This window comes from Gossypium hirsutum, chromosome A10, assembly GCF_007990345.1.
Source record: "Gossypium hirsutum isolate 1008001.06 chromosome A10, Gossypium_hirsutum_v2.1, whole genome shotgun sequence".
Taxonomy (NCBI): Eukaryota; Viridiplantae; Streptophyta; class Magnoliopsida; order Malvales; family Malvaceae; genus Gossypium; species Gossypium hirsutum.
The window spans coordinates 6,856,346-6,884,305 of NC_053433.1; the positions used below are offsets into that span (position 1 = coordinate 6,856,346).

The 27,960-nt window shown below is 32.8% G+C and overlaps 1 pseudogene; it reads right to left on the minus strand.

The window, feature by feature from the left end:
• Positions 1 to 348: 348 nt before the first annotated feature.
• LOC107895728 (cysteine-rich repeat secretory protein 38-like) lies at positions 349 to 26,646 on the minus strand (annotated as a pseudogene).
• Positions 26,647 to 27,960: the final 1,314 nt, after the last annotated feature.

The window sequence follows — 27,960 nt, forward strand, 5'->3', positions numbered from 1 at the left end:
GGCGCACCTCCCTAATATCCATTTTGGGCTGATGCTGGAAACCAACAATCAAACTAAGTTGGATGATGTAAGTAGTTAATCCAATTCCTGATAATACAGTATACCTAAACACATACAAATAAGTATAGTTACTTTCTATTTAAACTTCAGCTCAGTTTATAGCGATGCTATTGTAATAATGATGAATTTGAATGTGTTCAAACTCTTTCAGTACCAGCTTTAGCAAAAGAGTGTACCATGGAGTTCTAATCACGATTAACATGGTGAAAACTAATTAAACCAATCTTTGAAAAAAATCGATCAATATCATCAAACAAACACCATAGCTTCCATGGTCGATCATCTTTCTTAGTAAACCAAGAAACAACCGTAGCAGCTAGAGTCAGATTCAATAATGATCAACCCCTTATCAGATTCAATAATGATCAACCCCTTATCACATCTTCTTGCCGATTGATCAAAAAAGCAAGTGGGCAATTTAATGGCAACAAGTTCGGTAATAAGTGGGAGAGTAGAACCAAGAAGGTTAGAAAACAAAGCAATAGCCACACCCTTGTTATCTCGAAAAACTCCTCCACAACCTGCTGATCCTAGGCATCCTCGAGTAGCTCCATTGACATTTAAACTTAAGGAAACCTGTAGGAGATGGTGTCCAATGAAGAAACCAGTACATCCCTACAGCTATCAACAATACACTTATGCTATGACAAAGGAACTTTTACTGGTACTAACTTCTCTGCAAACATACACAAATTTGACATTTCTAAGTAAGCTAGCTATCTCCATTTCACGAGAAAGCATTCCTATGCTAAGGTATTCATTTTCATACTACTTTTTTGGTATCTAATGTTGGTAGTGATCCAAAATTATCGTGTTCGTGAAATCGATCACTTGTTTATCGTTATCAATTTAATGAAATAATTATGATAAATTATGTCCTTACTTTATTATTATATTGATTTTACTACTGAGTTACTATTAATTTAATTACAGTTTTTGTTTTCAATTTTATACAGGTGATGCTTTATAGGAATATGTCTAGGACTATGTTTTGGCTTTATTTTGATTGTGTTTAGTTTATTACTACTTAGTTTGGGCTAAATATTTTCTTAATGTTCGGATTTTGTTTGGACTATGGATTTTATATTTAGATTATATATATTGGACTATGATTATATTTATATTACTACTTTATTTAAAGCAGGCTTCCGTCAATTTCTAGCAATCACCTGGATGCCTCCTTCTATGACGTTCACAAATAGGCGTAGATACATCTCTCATGCCCTCGGTACTAGCAATTGAGGTAGTCTGAGGTCGCTGACTATCATGCCTATGTCCTTCCCTCCTTAAAGACTATGAACGAGTGGAAAAATAACTTCTAAAGTCCTTGGCCCTTTTGGTTGAAGATGGTGGCAAGGTGACTGCTTGCATCGCCGACGTGCAAACATCAGGGTGCAAAATCAACACTAACACAATCAAATAATAAAGCAGTATCTGTAAGTGTGACAAGTTAGTTGTAATATTTATAATATTCAATGGAACACCAAGGTATTCCAAGGATTGAACCCACAAGAATCGACAATTAAGCGATTTCTAAACTATGGACATGTAATTAAGGAAGTCTAGCCAACTACTCACTAAGCTTTGTAGTACGGAAGGCCATAAATGAGGTTAATTATGTTAATATACTAACTAATCGCTAAAGAGGACTAAATCATAAAATAATCAAAACTATGAACTTAACCAATTAATAAAAAGTAGTGGTTGATTGACTTCCATGCAGCTAGTTAACCCTTGAATTAGGGAACTAACTGGCTTAAACTCCTAAAATGACTCAATTTTACATATCGGCCTCAATTTTACCAAGTTAGATGAATTAGTCTTGTTTATCTCTCGACCTCACCCAACTAACCCGGGACTATCAAATTGGTGCCCGATAAGATCTCCTTTCGATCTCACTTATCTTAATTTTTCCTTAGGGCGTCAATCCTAAGCTTTAAAATCTATTCGATTTAGTCTAATTTTTACAATTTAGTTCCTGAAACAAAAGTTAACCAGCTAACATTTCCACCAACCTCCCACTTCAGATTTAGTTACCCAAAATCATATTTAAGCAAACAAAAACACAATAATCAAATAAAATTTGAATCTAAGCTAAACACAATAAAAATGAGAAAAGCTTGAAAGTAATGAAAATGGCAGCAAAGGAAATGTAAAAAAAAACTTAAAATAATATTTTTAATGATGAAAATAAAAGGAAATTGAGTTATATTGAAACTAAGGATTAAATTGAAAATAAAAAGAGTTTAAGGTACAAAATCAGTAAATAATCACTAGTTATAGTGATAACTAACTTAACTAACTATTCTTGAAATTAAGAAAAAACGGATGAAAACATAAACTAAACGCTATAATTATAGAGTAGAAGATTAAAACCCTAAAAGATGAAGAGAAAAATTGAAAAACATGAAAATGTGTTGAGTATACATTAACTTTTTTTGGTTTAGCTAAATTTGACATTTTTTTTAATAGATTACAAACCTAAAAATAATGAACAAATTACCCCCGATTGTCTAATTTTGATTGTGAGATATGTTAGATAAGGACTACCACTACAGTCATTTTCTGTTTCTTCTCGTCAGTGATATTGCAATACTTACAACAGTATTGAAATAACTAGATGTTTTGATTTATTGGCGACTAGCTCAAGGAATATGGTATTTGGACAAAGTTTCAAATACCCAACTATTCTTGCTTTTTGGAATTATTATTATGTTTTTTGGAGTTCAAATATGTTCATTGTGATGATTTGTGTTTTTCAATTTTGTCTGGTTATTATTAAGCTCGTTCTATTTTTGCTTAAGGCAAGGCAAAGATTGTGCATTTTCCTTTACGAGGATGGTTGGTGCAATCATATATGGAAAAATCCTTTCATGGATTGAGCATGGTGTTTTATGTGATTTAAGTGCCAAGGTGTTTCATTGAAGGAATGCTTTTGTGTTATTTTTGTTCATAAATTTCAAATATGTTACTTATTGTTTTTACCTCTATAATTAGATTCGTTCTTTATATTTTTAGGACCCTAAGCAAAACAATAAATTGGGCCCCTTTTAACAAAAAATTATAAAATAAAATATAATAAAAGCTGAAAAAATTTTAGAGCCCTAGAAAATAAAGTATTTATGGTAAAAATTGAAAGCCTAGACATTTAATTAATTTATTTTAATTTGAAATTTTTTTCTCCCTTTAAAAACCGAAAAAATATTTTTTGGGTCCTTTCCAACCTTGGGCCCTAGACGATTGCGCTCTCAAAAAATCACCAAGACCGAACCTATCTATAACAAAGTTACAATTTCTTGGTAATGTGTAGGTGTAGTTGTCTCCCATGACTAAAGGGTGATGATGAATCAATTAGCAATAATCGACATTTTATTTGACCCAATTAGCAATAATCGACATTTTATTTGACCGTAGTTAATGCTTTGAAGGCCTTTCGGCGTGTATTCGGATGGGCAGTACGTTTACCTGCTGTAAATATAAAAACAATGATGGCGATAAGATTAGATATTGTAGCAATACTACAACGTAGACAAAAAGTAAGTTAAACGCACCGCATCATACTCCACCACTCATCCAAACTCACCCTCAATTAAGTGGTAATCAAGCTAAAATTTTGTTTGACAGTAGATGTTGCTAACGAGTGGTTATTTGGTTGATTGTTTATGCAGGATTCGGGCAATGTTCTGTTTCATTGATATTGTCATTCGTAGGTGATCATCCTTGAATCCAAGTTGGTTTTATTGTGGTTGTCTCTAGCTTGGTGATTGGTTGCTATTGGTTGTATGATGCAATTTTTTGGTTGACGCGTGGCTTTCTCACTATGCTCCCTTTCTTTTAATTTTACCATTTTACACAAATGGTTAAATTTTAGATCCTTATAATACGCTTAAAATTGAGATTTAATATATATACTTTAACTTTTAATATAATTTGATCCCTATACTTTTATAATTATATCAATTAGTTCAAATAGTTAATACATAACTTTCAATTAAAACATTACGTGGTTATATTATATATAATTTGAATACCTTAAAAATATTAAAGACAAACATATGGCTTTTCATTCCTTTTAGGTTTACGTCAGTGTTTACCTATTTTTTCAGTTCTAAAAAAATGGTTAAATTTCAGTTTTGACCCCTCTATCATGCATAAATTTGAGATTTAACTTCCACACTTTAATTTCTAATGTAATTTAGTCCCTATGGTTTTATAATGTTGTTAATTAGTTCAAATAGTTAATATTATTAATTTCTTGAGTAAAAAATTACGTGATTATACATTATTTATTGCCCTAAGGGTCTACGTATCACTTTATTTCTTTTAGGTTTACCTTGCTTCATTTTTTTTATATTATAAGACAATGATAAATTTTCAATTTTAGCCTTTACTACACCTTATTTTTGACATAATTTTATCCTTCAACTTTTACAATGTCATTAGTTAGTCTAAATATTTAATATTATTAACTATTTCAATTAAAATACTGACTTTAATTTTTCTTAGACTATTCCAACAAAAAAAATTATTTTATCATGACAAATTTGAATGAATATTCTTAAAAAAAATTTATATAAACATTTTTTATGTTATTTTTATTATTACATATTGTAATGACCCGAAGTTTAAGGGTATCAGAAAAGTGTATTTTCGGGTCTCCGTTTTCGTAAAACGGATTCGTAAATATTTATTAAAAATATTTATAAAGTTAGTTGTGTGGTTAATTAGATGTTAATTAGGTGAATTAGTTTGAATTAAGGTTAAGTAGGTATAAAGATTAAATTGAATTAAGGGTGAAAGTTTAATTATAGAATCAAGAAAAGTTGAAGGACTAAATTAGCAAATAAAGCATAAGGGAAATAAGTGACAAATTTATGGAAAATATTATTCCATGTGTATTTATTTATACTTTATACTTAAGTATATGATATAATAATATATTAATATAAGAAGATAATAATATAATATAATAAAACATAAATAAACTAAAGTAAATAAAACAAAGAAAAAGAGAAATAAAGAAATGAAACAGAGAAGAACAGGGGAGAAAAAAAGAAAAGAAAAAAAAAGGAAATTAGTGATTTTAAGGTTTGAAGCTTAAGTGGTAAGTCAATTTAATCCATTTTCTTATAATTTTGATGTTTTTAGAATCCTAGAACAAAATACTACTTGATATAATTGGAAATTTTGAAAGTTAGTTGATTTTTAGATGTGGGTTATGTTGAATTAATTGAAGAATTAGGGTTTGAATTTATTGAATTTTAAGTTAGAATTGAGAAAAGGATTGAATTGTAAAACAAATTATAAGTTTTAAGTAGTAGGGACTAAATTGAAAGAAATTCAAAATTAGAGTTTTATGGCGAAATTAGGGAGTTGAAATTAGATTAAAGTGGACATTCAATTGAGATATGGAATTGGTTTCGTAAGAGAAAAAGTTGATTAGATTTAAGGACTAAATTGAAATTTAGGCAAAAGTTTTGTATAAATTGAAATAATTGATATAAAATTGTGTTGTATTGATAATTTTTAATTGTTTAAATTCCGTAGCTAACGTGGTACCAGAGACGTCGGCTAAGAAAGGAAAGGAAAAAGTCAACGAAGATTAGCTCAGAAAATACGATTTGTATTTCTATAATCCGAATTTAATAATTATTTAATGTATTTATTAATGATATGTGTGGCAAGTGAAAATTTAAGTAAGTGTTGATATTGTGGTATTGAATTGAATTGCGAGTAAGTGTGAATATTTGAATTAGAATTATGAATTTGTATGGATTATTGAATTGAAATGTGTATTGATTGAAAAATTGAAAGTGAATTGAATACCCTATTAACAATGTCGTGTTAAGTTAGATATAGTCGGCATGTCATAGGATTGGAAGTGTTCAGGGATACTTCAATTTCGAGTCGATGAGGCACTGTGTGTCGTATTATTATTGCTTCGGATAAATCCGATGAAGTACTGAGTACTGTATTGTTTTACTTCGACATGACCGATGAGGCACTGAGTGTCGTACTAGTGTGCTCTGGTTGGATTCATGTATCTGTCTGAGTCCGAGTTGTATTAATAGAGGTTTGTGAATAATTTGATCAATTGATTGATATTGAAAGATATTGATTATAAATTGGAATGAACATTGAAATGGAATATGTAATTGAAATGCATGGAATTGTATGAATCATGGGTTCATGAAATGGATATTAATATTGAAATTGCCTTGAATATCTTATTGTGAATTGCTAATAAATAGCAATTAAATGATTGAAATAAAAGATATGATAATTGGAAGTGTACTGAATAATATAATTATGATATTTTATTGTTGTTGAATAGTTTTTGTTATGCGTAATTATATGTTTAAGTATTATAAATTTATTCGGATTATAGAAATATCATTGAGTTTATACTCAGCGTACGGTTTGTTTCCGTGCGCAAATTGGGTTAAAGTCAGAACGTTGAATCAGCATCCAGAGTCGATCCTGAACTCAAGTGGTGAAGTATATTTTCTTTTTGGTAAATGGCATGTACCTAGGATGTTATGTTTGTCATTTTGGGAAATGAATGTAATGATGCTATAATGTGAAATGGGTTGAATATATATATAACATATGTGTTATATTAAGAATATATAATGGTATGTTGTGTTAATGAGTGAAAGAATATAACATAGATAAATTTTGGTTAACTTTGGCATGAATTTAGAATTAATCTTTTATAGTAAATGGTGGATTGTTTTGTAATATATTTAAAATGTTTACAAAATATATTAGTTAATTTATTAGATTGTTTATTTTGACATGTTTAAAAATATATTTGAATGTGTTTTGGATTAGTTGAATTATTGGTTTTTGTATTGCTTGAGATTCAAGATCTGCAGGGTTGGTAAACTTGAGGTATAAGGCTCATTTTGAGTCCACATAGCCTGGGACACGGGCATGTGTGCTGTGTACTTAGGAAAAATTTGAAATTTCATAAAAAATTCTCTGAGTTTTCGATTAAGTCCCGATTTGTTTCCAACACATGATTTGGGCCTCGAGGGCTCAATAAAGGGATATTATGATTAAATTAAGATGTCTATGATAAATTATTATGTGATTGTTTGTATTTGTTCTGTTAAATCTGGTAATGCTTCTTAACCCTGTTCCAGTGACGAATAAGGGTTAGGGTGTTACACATATAACTACCAATTATATTTTTTTTAATTTTAAAATGTCACACCAATAAATTTAATAGAAAAATTTTAATAATGATAATAATTCAATTTAAAATTTTAAATCCAAATAGTAAAAGTTATAAATTTTTGAAAAATAAAATTAAAAGTATATTTTAAACTTTGAATAATAATAAATCTAACACTAAGAGTCGAAATCATATCAACTTTATCTGTATTCCGGTGTTAATAATTAATTGTGTAGTTTATTTATTCATGGTGTAGTTTTTCTAGTTTCTGTCCTTAAAGGTTTAAGCCTTAACGAAAGGGAAACTTGTTAGATTTGTAAAATAAATCTAAAATAAAACTGAATAAATCAGGATCTATCATGTCAAATCATCAAGAATAAATCAAGAATAAAACTAAATGTGGAAGCATCCCTGAATCCATGAATACTTTAAAATTTTTCCCAATCTTGAGGATTTGATCTTCCAAATTAGCACACAAGAAATTCAGATAATATCTGCTCTCTCTTCCCTAATGATGAGATATTAGAAAAGATATTTTGTGTATAATTTGGGGACCATAACCGTAATATTTATAACCTTGGCATATTAGTTTTAATCAAATTCTAATTAGCCCATCATTAATTAGAATTTGATTAGAACTCAATTACTAGAGTATCTACACATATTTGACCTATACTTTATTTAATAATTAAAGCCCAATAAAATTTTAACCAAATTAGATCACTTTTAATTTGGGCTAATCTATCATGATAGTAAATAATAACATGTAATTATCTTTATTATATATGTGATGTTCATATTTTCCAACAATCTCTCACTTGGACTACATATATATACTAATTACTCTATAATTACATGTCATTATATAACCTTATCAGCTCAAAATTTTACTATCATATCCACAAGGTATTCCGAACAATCTCGTCCATTAATCATGATGACATAGAACCAAGATGATTTTTGTTACATATATCGTAACTAAATCCATCCATGATGATGTATATTAACACAACCAAATGACATAGATCAAGTATGGATCTGTAGCATGGAAATTACATGCAATATGATCTAAACATATTTATTTCCAACTGGTTCTCCTTAGTGAGATCAAACCTTACCAAAATTAGAGTGTGAATAAAACAAATAAACTTTATTTCTGTAGAAAATAAACTTAATATCCTTAAAGTGAAATAACTAAAAATGTGTCTATAACATAAAAGCATTTAAAAGTACAAACTCCCACTAAAACCAAATATCCTTAAATGATATTACACCCATATGAGCAACATGCTTATGAAAAACCTTAGGTGTAGTCCCTTAGTAAGCAGATCCGTAATTATGGAGTTTTTCCTAATATGTTTTATAGACACCTAACAACTCTGAACTTTTACTTTGACAACCAAGAACTTAAAGTCGATGTGTTTTGACTTCGATGTGCTCCTGTTGCTATTGGAATAAAAAGCTGCAATTTGTTTTCACAATTTGCACCATAGTGACAAAATCTTGTATCCATATTCTATCAAAATCGAAGGCTATATACCTGATGATCTCTAATTGATTAGACCTCCGATATATGAGCATGTAATCTTTTGTTCTCTGAAAATACCTTATAAACCTCTTGGACGCTATCCAATAGTCCAAACCAGGGTTGCTTAAAATATCTGTCTAACATCCCAATAGTGTGTAACGCCCCAATTTTCGGGAATCCTGTGGATGTTGGCATAGGTTTAATTATGTTAGTGGGCCTCTAGAAAGCCCAAACTTAAGATAGAACCCGAAAATTTTAGTTAATTTTTGTTCCATAAGAAAAAGGGGGTGAAATTATGAAATAGAACCTATGTGAAAATGTTTGAAAATGCTATAGGCTAAATTGAAGTGGTCAAATAAATAGGAGTGCAAAATAGGAGGATTTGCATGACAAACCTCCCATTTTACATGAAGTGGCCAGCCATCATGTTGTTGTAGACAAAATGTGCACTTGATATCCATAATTTATGGTACAAATTGATAATAGGTTAGGTAAATGTTCCATGATAATGGGTTAAGTAAATGTTTCATGATAATGGGTTAGATAAATGTTTCATGATAAGAATTTCATGTCTTTTGTATTAAAGAATTAAATGGATGAAATATGAAGTTTTATTAAAAGAAAAAGGGGTGAAAAGAACAAAGTTTTGTCCATCTTTGTTCATCATAGCTGAAAGTTAAAGAAGAGAAAGGAGAGGAGAAAGCTCTTGAGTATTCGGTCATTAGGAGGAGGAAAATTGAAGGTAAGTTCTTGGTACCTTGCTTCTATTTTGAGGTTCATGAGTTCTTCTTGATTCTACCTTAACTCTTGAAGTATATTTTGATTTTTAGTTGTGTTGTGAGCATTTAGTCATGAATTAAAATGAAGGAAATGGTTGTTGTTTCATGTTCTTTTGATGAAAAATGGAAGATAGGTGAAGTTGAGCCAAACAAATGAGCATGCATGTGCCTTAGATGTTAAAGGGAAAAATCAGCTAACATGTTGTGCTTTAAAATGATGAAATGGATATTATACTTAAGTAAAATCATAGATATGTGATGATTGATTGGTGATATACATGTTTAAATAACATGCATGCAAGTTATGTGCGAAAGAGTGAATTTGGTAATAAATCTGCTTGGGACAGCAGCAGTAACGTGACTTTGGAAAATCACCATAAATTGTGGGAGATGAATTAGAAGCTGAATAAATTATGTAATTAAAGTTTATTGAGTCTAGTTTCTAATGAAATAAACAAGAATATATTTTGAATTCTGTACAATGAGAAATTTGATTCGTAATGAAGAGTGGTCAGATTAGTCAAACGGTGAAACATGGGAAACTTTGAGAAAAATCTGGTATTGATTGGCTAAACAAAAATTCTGAAAATTTTATGGATAGAAGATATATGAGTCTATTTTCAGGAAAAATTAACGGAACTTGATTTGGAGTTTCATAGCTCCAGTTATAAATGATTTAGTAACTGTTGCTTAGGAAGACAGCTTGCAGTGAAATTATGATTATGTGGTAAACATTGACAAAAATTTGTTAATGAGTTGGTTATTGATTTCTTATAAGCTTACTATGACCTGTAGGTGTGGTTGGCCGAATATTGTAAGGGGTTAATACGTAGTTTGTATTTGAATAGTTAGATTAACGTGTTACTAATCCAATTGTAGGCGGTTCGTGTGTGGATCTCGTCAGCATATTGTCGCAAACAAGTGTGTAACTAACACCCTCTTTCTTAGTCTGGATAGGCAAAAGCCGAAAAGCCGAAATGCCGAAAACCGGCATTTTGTAAATTTGCGAGTGTGCGAATGCTCGTGAGGTAAATCGATTAATGTTTTTGGTAAGCTGCAATGTTTGGACTGTAAAGTACATGATTTCTGTGCCCTCGATATTTTTAGGCTTAATGGGCCAAAATTGGAATGATGGGCCAACGGGCCCAATTCGGTAAGAACCCTCGGTAGTGATTCTGTTAGTACGTGAAAGGTAGGAATATGCATGAAAAACCCTAAAATAGATAAATTACTGAAATACCTTTAAAAGTGGAAAATTTACAGTTTTACCCCTAGGAGATAAATTACCGAAATATCCCTAGGACTAAATTGACCTAAATGCATGTTTGACTGTTGTTATTTACTGCATGCCATGTTGTTATTATCTGGTGCATGGGACTGGGATATTGACGGAGGAAGTACTGAAAGTGGCTTGTCCACGTACTAGAGGCTTTGCCTCAATTTACTGTTAACTGAGCAGCAAGGCTGCAACTGTGGAGTGTTGGGCTTGGTGGGTTGAGCTATTCCCCACATGGAGTGTATGGCTGGTACGGGTGGAGTGTAGTGGTTGGTGGGTTGAGTAGTCTCCCCAAATGGGCTTGCATATGTTATTGATGTTGCATGTATTTTGAAATGGGCCGATGGGCCATACTGTTATCTGAATAAGGGGCTAAGGCCCAGTTTATTATAATCTGAAAAGGGCTCTGGCCCAGTACCACTGTTACCTGAATGGGCTTAGGCCCAATAGGCTTAAGCTGACTTGGGCTTTGAATGGGTTTTCCTTACACACTGAATTTCCCCAAACTCACCCCTTTTATTTTCATCCACGCAGGAAATCCCCAACCATAGTGGGCTTGGAGCTGTGAGGGAATTTGGAGTGGCCACCCATTCTAAAAGTTTGATTTTCTTCTGGTGAACTGGACATCCTTTTAATTACGTTTGAGGTTTTGGGCTTTTAAATGTAATAAGGCCGCTTATTTATTTTTGATGGTTTTTAATATGTATTACTAAGATAGGTAATACTTATTTTAACTGTTGAAATTGGATAGCTTTAGGGCGCGTTTTCAAAAACAACAGTTGATTTCAAAATAACACGACAACAAGCAAAGCTTCCGCAATGAAAGTATTTTCCAAAATTAATCACCTTTCCTAAAAATGACTTAATCAAATCGGTTTCCTAGAAATATCCATGACGTTAAGGTGTGGCAATGGCGGTATGCATGTCTAGGATTGGATCCGAAGGGAGCTTGGTACTTAAGCAGTCCGATGGACTCACCACCTCTTTTCCGGTTTCCTACCTGGTGCACAGCTTCCATTCACCTTAACCCTTAATGAATTAATCTTTTGAACATCAAGTACGATTTTCTGGACTTAGAATGAAATTTTTTTTTACGTTTTTGATGTGGCATGCCGGATCCAGCCATAACTTCTGGGCCGGGTTTAGGGTGTTACATTTAGTGGTATCAGAGCCTAGGTTGCAACAACTCGGCCGTAGAATGGGTTTACAAAAACAAAGATTTTTGAAAACGAAAATTTTATAAAGAATGCAAAAAACTCGATTTTCAAAATTTAGATCTTTAGAAGGTGGCATTCCGAATCTCCGGCTCAAGTCTGTAAGTATTACTCTGAACGCTTCTAAATATTTTTCTGACTTATCTGTCTGTACTGAAATCCTGCTAGGATACTCTAGATAGGATGATACTGAAACCATAGGAAAATCTGATAAGAGACTGAAACTGTAGCTAGACTTCGATTCTGCGAAAACAAACTCTGAACTACTGTCTGATTCATAAAACATCTGTAATAAACACTGGAATATTAATTGATGCATAAAAATTCGTAATCAAGATAATACATATGAGTATAAGAGGCCGTGGACGGAGCCGAGGAAGTGATCGAGCGAGATCTTCGTCTTCGAGACATATGCCGGCGGTGGATGCATCGGTACCACCGGCAACAAAGGTAGAGTCTCATGACCACGGTGCCGAGGATGATGCTCTGTCACAAGCAATGCTTCGTGTTCTGGAAAGGGTTGCCGGGGCAAGTACGGGTAATGGAGTTCAGGGATCAATTTCTGAATGACTTCGGGACTAACGGAACGGAGATCTTTAAGGGCGTGTCTGGTATAGCCCCGAATGTGGCGGAATATTGGTTGAAGGCCACAGAACGGATTATGGACGACTTGGACTGCTCTGAGGAGATTGTGAGTGGGGTATCTGTACTAAGTCCTTTAGGTCACTCGGTTAGGGTAGACAAACTGTATAGGGATGTACCCTTAGAAACTCAAGGTAAGATTTTCCCTAGAGATCTGATGGAGTTACCGTTCAGAGAGTTTGATCTCATTTTGGGAATGGACTGGCTTGTTAAGCATAAAGCAACTCTGGATTGTGCTGCTAAACGAATGGTGTTAAGGACCACAAAGGATGAGGAGGTTACGGTGATAGGTGAGCGAAGGGATTATTTTTCCAATGTGGTGTCGGCATTAAGAGCCGAAAAGTGGATTCGGAAAGGTTGTGAGGTCTATTTAGCATTTGTAATTCAGTCAGAAGAGGAGGAACTGACAGTGGATAAGGTTAGGACCGTAAAGGAGTTCCAAGATGTTTTTCCGGAGGAGCTTCCAGGATTGCCTCCGAACCGAGAAGTTGAGTTTGGAATAGACTTGTTGCCTGGAATGGCGCCTGTGTCTATCGCACTGTATAGGATGGCACCGAAGGATTTAGTAGAGTTAAATGCTCAAATTCAAGAGTTGTTGGATAGGGGCTTTATTAGGCCAAGCGTGTCTCCATGGGGAGCACCGGTGCTATTCGTGAAAAAGAAGGATGGTACAATGCGGATGTGCATTAATTATCGCCAGTTGAACAAACTGACGATTAAGAATAAGTATCCACTGCCAAGGATTGATGATCTGTTCGACTAGCTTAGAGGAGCTTCTGTATTTTCCAAGATTGACCTTCGATCTGGATATCATCAGTTAAGGGTCAAGGAGGCAGATATCCATAAGACAGCATTCAGGACTCGGTATGGTCATTACTAGTTTCTGGTTATGCCATTTGGACTGACGAACGCTCCTGCAGCATTTATGGATCTGATGAATCATGTGTTCCAACCATTTTTAGATCAGTTCGTAGTCGTCTTTATTGACGATATCCTGGTATATTCTGAAACTGAAGCGAAACATGATGAGCATCTCCGTATAGTGCTGCGAGTGTTAAGGGAGAAGGAACTCTTTGCGAAGTTCAGCAAGTGTGAATTTTGGTTGAGGGAGGTAACCTTCTTAGGACATGTGGTCTCTTCCGAAGGGATTAAGGTGGACCCTCGGAAAATTGAAGCGATTTTGGAGTGGAAGCCGCCTAGGTCAGTGTCAGAAATACGGAGTTTTCTAGGACTGGCAGGATACTACAGAAGGTTTGTGGAAGGTTTTTCTGTGATGGCAGGGCTGCAACTGTGGAGTGTTGGGCTGGGTGGGTTGAGCTATTCCCCACATGGAGTGTATGGCTGGTACGGGTGGAGTGTAGTGGTTGGTGGGTTGAGTAGTCTCCCCAGATGGGCTTGCATATGCTATTGATGTTGCATGTATTTTGAAATGGGCCTATGGGCCATACTGTTATCTGAATAAAGGGCTAAGGCCTAGTTTATTGTAATCTGAAAAGGGCTCTGGCCCAGTACCACTGTTACCTGAATGGGCTTAGGCCCAATAGGCTTAAGCTGACTTGGGCTTTGAATGGGTTTTCCTTACACACTGAGTTTCCCCAAACTCACCCCTTTTATTTTCATCCACGCAGGAAATCCCCAACCATAGCGGGCTTGGAGCTGTGAGGGAATTCGGAGTGGCCACCCGTTCTGAAAGTTTGATTTTCTTCTGGTGAACTGGACATCCTTTTAATTACGTTTGAGGTTTTGGGCTTTTAAATGTAATAAGGCCGCTTATTTATTTTTGATGGTTTTTAATATGTATTACTAAGATAGGTAATACTTATTTTAACTGTTGAAATTGGATAGCTTTAAGGCGCATTTTCAAAAACAACAGTTGATTTCAAAATAACACGACAACAAGCAAAGCTTCCGCAATGAAAGTATTTTCCAAAATTAATCACTTTTCCTAAAAATGACTTAATCAAATCGGTTTCCTAGAAATATCCATGACGTTAAGGTGTGGCAATGGCAGTATGCAAGTCTAGGATTGGATCCGAAGAGAGCTTGGTACTTAAGCAGTCCGATGGACTCACCACCTCTTTTCCGGTTTCCTACCTGGTGCACAGCTTCCATTCACCTTAACCCTTAATGAATTAATATTTTGAACATCAAGTACGATTTTCTGGACTTAGAATGAAATTTTTTTTTACGTTTTTGATGTGGCATGCCGGATCCGGCCATAACTTCTGGGCCGGGTTTGGGGTGCTACATAGTGTACACAATATTCCAATGTATACAAACCCGAATGTACATTAGACTTTCTATTGCTAAAATGTGAAAAATCTAATGCATTTTTGTAACCTCAAAATTATTTTTAGGGTATTGATTGAGGTTATATTTATTATTGACAAGCAGTATGTCATTAACATATAACACCAAATATAGAACCTTACTCCCACTAAACTTATGGTATATAAGATTATCAATAAAATTCATCTCTAAATCGAATGAGATAATCATTTGTTAAAATTTGTAATATTATTGACGAGAAGTTTGCTTAAACCCATAGATGAAGTTCTTTGCAAATCATTAACTTTGCATCACTAGACACAAAGCTTTCTAATTGCACCATATAAATGTATGATCAATGTTACCATTGAGAAACCATTAACTTAATATTCATCTGATGTAGCTTAATGTCAAAATATTCCACTAAAGCCATTATAATCATTTCTCTACTGGACCTTTTTAATGACATTCATTCTTGAGGTTGTTGAGTTTGTTCTTCTGGAACAATTACCTAATCTTGAATAAGGAGTTGTTCAATATTGTCTTATTGAGGTTCTAGATTCACTTCTTAATCAATAATAGGTATGATAACCTAAACATCATCAAAAGTGATGTAGGAAATGAATTAGAATTCAATTCCTCATTAAAAGTAATGTCTCTAACCTTATTTCTCCCTCCAAACTCAACATCCTAAAAGAATATTGAAATTCTCTTCCTAAAAATATTTCTAATTGTGGGATCATAAAACTCATAGCCATTAAATCGCTTAGAATTTCTTTAACCCTTAACTTTATAGACATCAAAGAAGTCAGAAATGATGTCATTTCAACCTTATCATTTTTAGCAAAACGTTTCTCAATTTCGTCAAGGAAACCTTAGCCTGAGTAATCTTTTCAAATTCTATGCCCCAAAAGGCTTCTGAAATGTTGTGCTTCATGATCACTAGACTCTTACAATTTGAACGATCCCACCTCTCAAAATCACTTTTAACATAGGGGGTGTTTTCCTCAATAAGAGGTGCGAGTAGTTCTTCCCTTAGTACAAGGTCTATGTTCATACAGCCAAGTGCTATAAGTAAGTGCATTTTCCATTCATTTAAATTACTCCCATTAAGCATAGGTATAGAATTTATATTCGTTGATATTGTGGCAGTAGAATATGAATTAGCTGAATATAGAACAAAAAATAAATAAAAGTAAGCTCACATCAATATTCATAAGTAAACAATAAATTCAATATAATGGCTAATCTCATCTCAAGATACCAAACACAACATTAATATCAAGTCTTTGGAAAGTAATATTAATAGTAAGCGGTACTATTGTTGTAGCAATCAAACATTGAGAATAAATTATGTCAAATAATGAATTAATCTTTGGACTAACTTATTACTCACATAAAATACATTATAATTGTCATATATTTATCACCACATATGTCGTTGAAATTTTGCCAAATATTAACTTACTTTTGGGTCAATCAATAAACGCATGAATCACAAAATCATATAATCATCTTAATATTTCAAATAAACTAATCTACACAAAAGATGTCACTTTAGCGGCATTTTTTTTCAACTAATTTATTTAAAATATTAGACATCCTTAATTAAAAGTCAAAATCTGAATTTATTTGTTTCAAAATATTTACCTTAATTTTATCTTTCAATCAAATTAAAAGATAATTATATATATTTATATAAATTTTCAAAACAACATGCATTAAACCAATCAAAGCATATATATATATATATTATTTTTATATATAAACAAAACATATATATATAAATCAATTTCTATACTTTGAATTATTTTTTTAAAATGCCTTACATGATTTTTTAAAAAAAATTAATAATAATAACCACATGCTTTGCAATTATATTTGCATATAAATATACAATAAATCAAAGCATAAATTAAAAAAATTAAAACAAAACCTTAAAATTTTTAATATGAATTCAAGATAATTAAGATCTAAAAAAAATATTTTAATATAAATCTTCAAAGATCAACATATATATCCGAAATATGAAACCAATGAAATTTCATGAATCAATCATTCAAATGAAAAATCTTAATCAATTTCCAATGATTCGATATGACAAGGCTCTGATACCACTTGTTAGATTTGTAAAATAAATCTAAAATAAAACTGAATAAATCATGATCTATCACGTCAAATCATCAAAAATAAATCAAGAATAAAACTAAATGTGAAAACGTACCTGAATCCATGAATTCCTTGAAGTTTTTCCTGATATTGAGGATTTAATCTTCCAAATTTGCACACTAGAAATTCAGATAATATCTTATCTCTCTTCCCTAATGATGAGATATTAGAAAAGATATTTTGTGTATAATTTGGGGACAATAACACTAATATTTATAACCTTGGCATATTTGTTCTAATTAAATTCTAATTAGCCCATCATTAATTAGAATTTGATTAGAACTCAATTACTAGAGTATCTACACATATTTGACCCATACTTTATCTAATAATTGAATCCTAATAAAATTTTAATCAAATTAGATCACTCTTAATTTGGGCTAACCTATGATGATAGTAAATAATAAAATGTAATTACCCTTATTATATATGTGATCTCCATATTTTCCAACACAACCATCACATATGAAGTTACAGCTGCCACTAACAACTCTACCTCCTGCTAACCGATTACAGCATTTGGGAAGCTCGTAGATTATGCTGTCAAGGCATTTCTTATAGTCAGAGCTTGAAAGGTCCCTGGTGTACTGAGTCAACCCATAAATTTTCGCTGACCCGTACACCTGAATCTCTCCACTAGTATAAAGTGATCTGCGATCTGCAGAAGCTTTATTAGCCAATACACTCAGCAATTCCTCGGTCTGCCTACTATAAGCCTCAGATACGTTATTCGGGTTCCACAAGTAAAACTTGTTTTGGTTATCAATTTGGCCGAAGAATTCAATGTTTGAATACTTAACAAGGCAATAATCATACTAGTTGATGGCGCCTTTGTTGTAAGGGTAGAGTTGACGTATTTCATTACCTGTGCTAACAACTCAGGTTTTACAATCTTCGCTACTCACATTGCCTCTGCAAAGTGCCAGCCCATATACTTGGTTTTTTGATTAAACGTTAAATGTGATTTTAATGGATTTAAAGTGATTTTAATAGGTTTAATTTAGAAGTTTATTTTTTAGAAAAACGAAAGGTCAAGAGTAATTGGTTTATGGCTTTTATTATATTTTAATATTTTCAGTTTTTTTAAGGAGAATAGCCTATAAATAGTTTGTAAGCATTTAATATAATAGAGAGAGAAAAAAAAGAAAGAAAATTCAGAAGTCAAAGATAAAAGTTTTTTTTCTGTCTTGAGCAATTTGTCAATTTGGTATTCGAGCCATGGAGAGTGTGACCAGTAATGTGCCGCTGCCTTGACTAACAAAGGTGAACTACGAGAATTGGAGCATCCAAATGAAAGTTCTCCTCGGGTCTCAAGATGGTTGGGAGGTGGTCCAAGAAGGTTTTGTAGAACCGACAACTACGGCAGAATATACGGCGGCTGAAAACAAGGCATTGAAAGAGATGCGATCAAAAGATAAGGCGGCATTGTACATGTTTTTTTGAGCTGTTGAGGAGTTGGACTTTGAGAAGATTGCGAGAGCGACAACTTCAAAAGAAGCATGGGACATTTTGGCGAAGGTGTAAAAAGGAGTCGACCGGGTTAAAAAAGTCTGCCTTCAAAATCTTCGCGGTGAGTTGGAAGGCATGAAGATGAAGGAATTGGAAGGTGTCTCCGACTATATTACACGTGTTCAAACAATAGTGAGCCAACTCAACTGAAACGAAGAAGCGTTGACCGATGCACGAGTTGTGGAAAAGATTTTGAGGTTGTTAACTAACAGTTTCGAGAATGTCGTATGTGTCATAGAAGAGTCAAAAGATCTAGCAACGCTCACAGTCAACGAGCTCGTCGGTTCTCTCGAGGCATATGAACAATGTAAGAAGAAGAAGAAAGAGGAGACACTCGAGCAATCACTTCAAATGAAGGCTTCAATCAAAGATGAAAAGGTTTTCTATTCTCAAAACTTTCAAGGTAGATGGCGTAGCCATGGAGGTCAAGAAAATGGTCGCGGTGGAAGAGACTGCGGTCAAGAAGGGCATTACGAAGGGAAGAAGCAATCAAACCAACAAAATTAGCGTAGAAGAGGACGCGGTCGTGGAAGAGGCGGTCGGTCGAATTATTCCAACATCGAGTGTTACATGTGTGGCAAATGTGGTCACTATGCGAAGGATTGCAATTCTAATAAGTGTTACAATTGTGGTAAGACAAGGCATTTTGTGAAAGAATGTCACGACTTTAAAGGTGGAAGAAACAACCAACCTAACCACGGAAAATGATGAGGCGAAAGAAGGTTTTCTTTTGATGGCACACAACGAAGTCAACACCAACAACAACATGGTGTGGTACCTTGACACAGGTGCAAGCAACCATATGTGCAGGCATAAGCACCAATTCAAAGAGACACGAAAGGTTAAAACGGGATATTTGTCGTGTAATACCCTGAAAATTTTTACAGTAAGATATTATCCTTGATATAGTAAAATAAGGAAATAAAGTGACAAAAAGGGAAATTTTGAGTTATGTCAATATTGAGAAGTATATTATGATATATTAATTCAAGAAAGGACTCAATTGTAAAAGTGAGAAAAGTTTTGTTGCACAAGAGTAAATATTCATAATTTGAGGGGTTAAAGTGTAAATATGAAAAAGTTGAAGGACCAATAGCGTAAATAATTTAAGAGTGGAATGATCTAGAAACTAAGGAAAATGGATGAATTAGGACCAAATTGAATAGATGAAGAACTATGAGGGACTAAATTACAATTTTACTAAATTAAATGATGACTCAATGATGGAATTTTAAAAGATAATGAAGGGCAAAATGGTCAATTGGAAGAGAGAGAAATCTAGAAAGTAATAATGATGCTAGAGATATTTTGATATTTTATAATTATTTAATTAGATAAATATTATTTTATTAATACTTTAATAAAATATTTTATTGATTTATTAGTATATAAAGAAAGAAAGATGAGAAATTCTCATCCATATTTTCCCATGCACTAACGTGAGAGAAAGAGAGGAAGAAAGAAAGTTTTGCTTTCTTTACAATTTGGTCCTTTTACCAAAAATTCACCATTTTCACCCAAAAATCAAATGAATTTCCATAGCTACCAAGAGACAAAAATGTTAAGGAGAGCATGGGGAGTTAGAATATCCAGTTGGATTCAAGAAATAGAAGCTGGAAGAGAGAGAAAATCAAGTTAAAGATTAGTATCAATAGAACAAGGTAAGTATATCAAGATTTCAATATGTTTTTAAGTTTGTTATTATTGACAAAGCATGGAAATAATGTTATAGTAGAGTTTTCTTACATAAGGTCCTATGTGTTTGATATGTTAGTGAAGAGAAAATAAGAGAAAGTGATGAGAAATGGTGTAGGAAAAAGAAAATAAGGGTGTTATAACATGGTAATTAATAGCTTGCACAAAAACAGTTTGAACAGCAGCAGTAGACTAACTTTGAAAAATCACCATAAATTGTAGAAATCGAATTACAAGATGAAAAAAATATGGAATTAAAGCTTATTGAGTATAGTTTCTCATAGAAGAAATAGTGTAAGCAATGAATTTTTAAATTTTGATATATAATGAATTTTGTGAGACAAGGTCAGAATGAATTCGGGTTCCCCTGTTCTGACTTTGAAAAATCATAACAAATTGAATAAAAATAATTAGGGGCTTAAATTTATATTTCTAAAATCCTGAATGAGTCTATTTTTAAGAAGAATAAACAAGAACATCATTTGAATCCTGTATGAGGAGATAATTAATTTTTGGTGAAGAGGGGTCAGAACTATCAGACAGCAGAACAGGGGTAACTTTAAAGAATAAACTGTACTTATTGGCTAAACCAAAAATTCTGAAATTTTTATGGTAAGAATATATATGAGTCTAAATTCATTGAAAATTATCGGATATTAATTTGGAGTTCTATAGATACAGATATAAATAATTTAGTGACTATGATGCAGATAGACAGCTTGAATATTCATAAAAGTAAATAATAAAAATTATGGATAATGTTACTTACAAGTGTGTTATCTACATTAAGGATGTGGAATGGAGAGGAGGAGGAGGAAAAATATGTATGAATATTCATCTAGCATGGCTAATTTGCATATTTTAGGCTCAGGGAATAAATTGAATAAAAGTAAAACTTTATGGGCAATTTTGTAAACATGTCAGAAATGACCAAATTGCATGAAATGGATTATTTTATTATTTAAATTACAAAATTGAATGAAATTATTAATTTAGTTCAAGATCGGGGGAAAACGTGTTTTAGGGATTAAATTGAAAAGTGTTGAAATTATGAAAAATTCTGATATTTTATAGAATTCATGGATTGTTATCAATATATATGAGAATAATAGCTGGAAATAAGGATTAAATTGCAAGAATTTTATTTTCCTGACCCTAAGGATGAAATCGTCATTAATTAAAAGTTTAGGGACAAAATGGTAATTTTGCCTAGAGCATTAATTAAATGCATTAGAATATGAAATGAATGAAAATGATGATCAAATTTATTTATAAATATCCGGACGACTCAAATATGAGACTTGATCGTGGAAAAGAAAAGATATCAGATTAATGAAATTATAAACACAAAGAAGCAATGAGGTAAGTTCGTGCAACTTGAATTATATTCTTAAATGCTTGAGATTGTATGTTATTTATGTGAATATGATTTGAATGTTCATTGTATGAAAATTTATGAAACATTGATAAATTTGATAAAAGGAGAAGAAATCTCGGTTGAATGAAAGGAAAATTCGATGGATCTCTGAAAAGGAATTGACGGTAAAAAGGATTTAGCCCGGATGGGTGATCCTATCCTGATATAGCCCTCCCGAAGAATATGTGTAAAATGGATTTAGCCCGGACGGGTAATCCGAATTAGGGTCTGAATTTAGCCTGGACTGGTAATTCAGATCCAAGCTCATTAGAGTAATTGTCGTTGCAGAGGATTTAGCCTGGACTGGTAATCCCGACAATACTCTATGAGTTTATATTACAGGGGATTTAGCCTGGACTGGTAATCCCACTGTAAGGAAGAGGTTCGCAGGAGTGTGCTCTCTGATATGAAATGTGTAAGACCATGGTTGAAAGATACCATGGCAACCTATGTGTAAGACCATGGTTGAAAGATACCATGGCAACCTGATATGAAATGTGTAAGACCATGGTTGAAAGATACCATGGCAACCTGTGTGTAAGACCATGGTTGAAAGATACCATGGCAACCTGATATGAGATGTGTAAGACCATGGTTGAAAGATACCATGGCAACCTGTGTGTAAGACCATGGTTGAAAGATACCATGGCAACCTGATATGAAATGTGTAAGACCATGGTTGAAAGATACCATGGCAACCTGATATGAGATGTGTAAGACCATGGTTGAAAGATACCATGGCAACGTGACATGAAAAGAATAAGACCATGGTTGAAAGATACCATGGCAACATGACAGAAAATGAGTAAGACCATAGTTGAAAGACACTATGGCATCACGTCAAAGATAAATAAGACCATGGATGGGAGACGCTATAACATCTGTTGAACAATTGATATTCAGGTAAAATGTATCAGATGACGAATGGTTATATGAAATGGTTGTGTGAAATATTTACAAGAACTGGTCATATGAAAATATATGTACAAAAGCGTTTTATGAAATAATTATGAAAATGGATAAACGAAATAAGTATAAGTACATGGAATATAATTTATGTTAAGTTTGATATAAGCTATTACCAGAATAAATATACATAAAATATATGGAAATGATGAACCATAAAATATTGATATAATGAAATGAATGATATATGCTTGTGAAGAAACGGTAAGAGCATGATATGTTTCATGACATGTACATATATGATTATCTTTGATATGTTGATACAAGAAAATTATGTAATTGAGACTATTATTAAACTCAAGTGCGACATGTCAAGAAAATAGATATATCAATGTTGAATTTATATGAGATATGTGCAAGTATACTAAAAATGTTGTTGTTTGATGCTTATACAAGTGTCAAACTGTTGATTGAATGGTAATATATTTATTTTATATGATGCATTGAATCGGTAAGTATTTTAATTTTTTTAAGTGATCTGCAAATGGTAGTAATGCTCCGAAATCCTGTCCTGGCAGTGGATACGGGTTAGGGGTGTTACATGTCATTTGGAGATACGTCAAAAGTTGAGGTAAAAAGCTAAGGTACCATTTGTTATTTACAAAAAGATGGGTTAGTTGGGTCTATCCAAGATGTTTATTATGTACCAAACCTCAAGAGCAGCATTTTGAGTATGGGGCAACTCATTGAAAAATGTTATTCGGTACTTATGAGAGACCGGGTGTTACACTTGAAAAATAAGCAAGGGCGTTTGGTCGCTCGAGTTGAAATGGGGAGAAATCGCATGTACAAGTTGAATTTGAGAAGCGTTCGAGAAAAATGTTTGTAAGTCGACATAGAAGACAATGTGTCGTTGTGGCATCTCCATTTTGGTCACCTACATTATGATGGTCTAAACGAGTTGACGAAGAAGAACATGGTGTACGGGCTACCGGACATGGACTATGAGGGAAAATTTTGTGAAGAGTGTGTGCTCTGAAAGCATGCGAGAACTTCGTTTCAAAAGAAGGTAGAACATCGAGCTAAACAATCTCTCGAATTGATTCATACCTACATATATGGACCAATTACCCCCGAATCTTTTAGCGGTAAAAGGTATTTCATTTCTTTTATCGATGATTTCTCACGAAAAACTTAGGTTTATTTTCAGAAAGAAAAATCTGAGGCGTTCGAGGTGTTCAAAAAGTTCAAAGTGATGGTGGAAAAGGCAACCCGTAGATACATCAAATCTGTACGATCTGATAGATGTGGCGAGTATACTTCGACAGCTTTCATGGAGTATTGTGAGAAGCAAGGCATAAGACGATTCCTAACCGCACCGTACTCTCCTCAACAAAATGGTGTGACAGAGAGGAAAAATCAGACTATTCTCGACATGGTTCAGTTAATTCTCAAGAGCAAGAAGATGCCGAATGAATTTTGGGTGGAAGCCATACAACGTGCCATCTATGTGTAAAATCAGTTTCCACATGGGAAGTTGAATGATCAAACACGACAAGAGGCTTGGAGTGGACAAAAACTGATAGTTTTTCATATCAAAGTATTCGGTAGTGAGGTATATGCACATGTGCCGGATCAGCGAAAAACGAAGCTCGAAGATAAAAGCAAAAGGTTTATTTTTATTGGGTATGATGAGAAAACAAAAGGATACAAACTACTCGACCCGATAAGTAAGAAGGTTGTGGTGAGTCATGATGTCCGAGTTAATGAAGCAAGCGAGTGGGATTGGAATAACTCAACGAAGGTTATTATCAAAGATGGAGAATCATCAACCACTACACCAACAATCATACCGACAAATCTTGAAACTATCGATGATGAAGATGAAATGCAACAACCCAAAATGCGAAGTTTGCAAGATTTTATGATTTAACAAGTAAGGTACACATTGTATGTCTTTTGGCAGATTTCGAGAAAATAAGTTTTGAAGAGGTGGTACGAGACAAGAAGTGGCAAACTGCCATGGACGAGGAGATTAAAACTATTGACCGCAACAGCACATTGGAGTTAACGGAGTTGTCGAAAAAAAGTCAGCCCATTAGTATAAAGTGGGTGTTCAAAAGAAAGATGAATGCTCAAGGCGAGATAGAACGGTACAAGGCGTGACTTGTTGTAAAGGGATACAAACAAAAGGAGGGAATCGATTATGACGAGGTATTTTCTCATGTTGCAAAAATGGAGACAATCCAGTTGCTCTTTTCACAAGTGACTCAATTCAAATGACTGATATTTCAAATGGATGTCAAGTCGACATTCTTGAATAGTGTGCTCGAAGAAGAAGTTTACATCAAACAACCACCCCGGTACATGAAAAGTGGAGAAGAGAAGAAGGTGTTAAAATTGAAGAAGGCACTTTACGGGTTGAAGCAAGCACTGCGGGCATGGAATACTCATATTGATACATACTTCAAGGAGAATAGGTTCAAACAATGTCCCTATGAACATGCCCTTTACGTGAAGAAGAATGGAGGTAATATGTTATTTATTTCTTTTTATGTTGATGACCTCATTTTTATGGGGAACAATGGTGAGATGATACAAGATTTTAAGAGCACAATGACACAAGAATTCAAGATGATAGATTTAGGTTTGGTGAAGTTTTTCCTTGGTTTGGAGGTAAGACAAGAAGAGACAAGTATTTTTGTATCACGGGAGGCATATGCAAGGGAAATTTTGAAGAAATACAAGATGGCATATTGTAAACCGGTATCAACACCAATAAAACCAGGTGTAAAATTCTTGAAATTCAATGGAGGAGAACAAGTCGACGCGAGCAAATACCGGAGTTTGGTGGGAAGTCTTCACTATCTCACATGCACAAAGCCTGATCTTTCGCTAAGTGTTGGTATTGTAAGTCGGTTCATGGAGCAGTCAGTTTATTCACATTGGAAGGCATTGAAGCGAATCCTACAGTATATCCAATGAACAGTATCACACGGGTTATTTTGTTCAAAAGTGGAAGATTACAAGTTGATTGGGTACTCTGATAGTGATTGGTGCAGAGACTTAGACGATCAGAAAAGTACATCAGGATATGTGTTCTTTATGGGTAACATGACGTTTACTTGGCTTTCAAATAAGCAACCAATTGTGACACTCTCGACATGTGAAGCTGAATATGTGGCAGTGTCTTGGTATATGTGTCATGTTATATGGCTCAGAAATTTGTTGGACAGGTTAAAGCAACAACAACTTGGTGCGACTGATATACAAATTGACAATAAATCAACAATTGAGTTAGCAAAGAACCCAGTGAATCAGGAGAGAAGCAAACATATTAACATTCATTTTCACTTCATCCGAGATCATGTAAAGGAAGGAAGTGTGAAATTAGTGCACGTGGCAAGCCGAGACCAAGTCGCAGATATCTTCACGAAACCACTATCGATGGTATTTTTTGACAATTGCAAGAAATTAATTGGCATAAAGGATGGCAGAAGCATTTAAGTTTATGAGGGAGTTTTGTTGATTAAATGTTAAATGTGATTTTAATGGGTTTAAAGTGATTTTAATGGGTTTAATTTAGAAGTTTATTTTTTAGGAAAATGAAAGGTCAAGAGTCATTAGTTTATGGCTTTTATTAGATTTTAATATTTTCAGTTTTTTTTGAAGGACAATAGCCTATAAATAGTTTGTAAGCATTTGATATAATAAGAGAGAGAGAAAAAAGTAAGAAAATTCAGAAGTCAAAGATAAAAGTTTTTTTTCCTGTCTTTAGCAATTTGTCACAGTTTGGGTTTTGACCTATGGCACGGAGCGCGAACCCTGATGGAGGAGTTTGATTGGAGAGGTACTCAATGAGCTGCTTTAAGTTGGCTTCATAAGGATCACCAGCGGAGAAACTTCCAGTGTCGGAACAATTATGAAAGAGTCCAACAGCTGTTTGGAGAAGAGAAGCAAGGGTTAGAAGATAAACAAATGAGGCAATTCTTAAACAAAACATTGTAATTTTCTATTTTTGATTATTCGTTTGAAGCTTAGGATCATGAAAGGTGTTATTTATAGGCAAAATTTTCCATTCTGATTGCATTAAGGTGGTGAGAAAATTTCAAACGTGGTATATAAAAAGTGAATACATTGTTGCAGTATAGATTTATTTTATGTTTAGGGTTTAGGGTTTAAGAAAAAAATATTTTTTTGTTATTTTATGTTATTTTAGATATATATATATTTATGCACAAATAATTCATATATTTTTTAACTTATACATTTTACTTATGTTGTATTCATTTTAATTTTTGTATTGCTTTGTAATTATTTATGGTATGTTATGTTTATGTCATGTATCAATTATTTAATATTGCACTTTAATTTTGTTATTGTGATTCAATTCAAGAAAAAAATTATATGTATTCATAATCTATAATGATTTGGTATTAAATTATTTAAATTAATAATTAAAATCTATAAACAAATTTATTTACTTAATTGTTTTAATTTTAATATTAAATCATGTTATTTAAATGGATTGATTTAGAATACCATGTCATTTTTAATTCCATCCTATTGTATTTTTATCTAATATGCCTATTTATCTCATATTTTGCATAATTTATTATAATTATTAGAGTTTAATTTCAAAATATCTACATAAATTGTTAAATATAAAATAATATATTTAAATTACACCTATTTAATATAATTAAAATTATACCTTTTCGTAATCTCTTAATATATTAGTTGGTACCTAGAGTTTGTACCTGTATTTTTTAATCTAATGTGTAAAACATGATTTATAAAATTAATTATTTTACATACATGATGATAATCTGGTTGCAAATTTTATAAATTATATTTTTTATAAAATATCATAAATTTATTTTTAATAATTAACAAAATATAATAATATTAGCAATACTCAAAATTTGTTTTCAACTTTTCAAAAATAAAATAATTATTCTATAGGTTTATTTAGAGTTTCAATTAATACAAAAAAGAGAATATCTTACTGACTTTGATATGTGTAATAAAGGCTAATTAGGAAAGGCATTATATACTAAATCCCTAACCTTGAATTTAGAGTAATAAAAAGTAAAAGTTATCACAAAATAAAAATTTGTGAGTAGTGTTATAATCATTTATATTAATATTATTAATTTGGAATATTATGGGTTCTGAGTGAGCTTAATAAAAAGGTTATCGAAGGTCCATGTGGACACGATACCATACGTTGAGAACGTTCCAAAGTTATTGAAATTTTTCAAAAATCACTTACTTTTTCAAGAAAATAATTTTTAGTAGTTAATTTTTCTTGGAT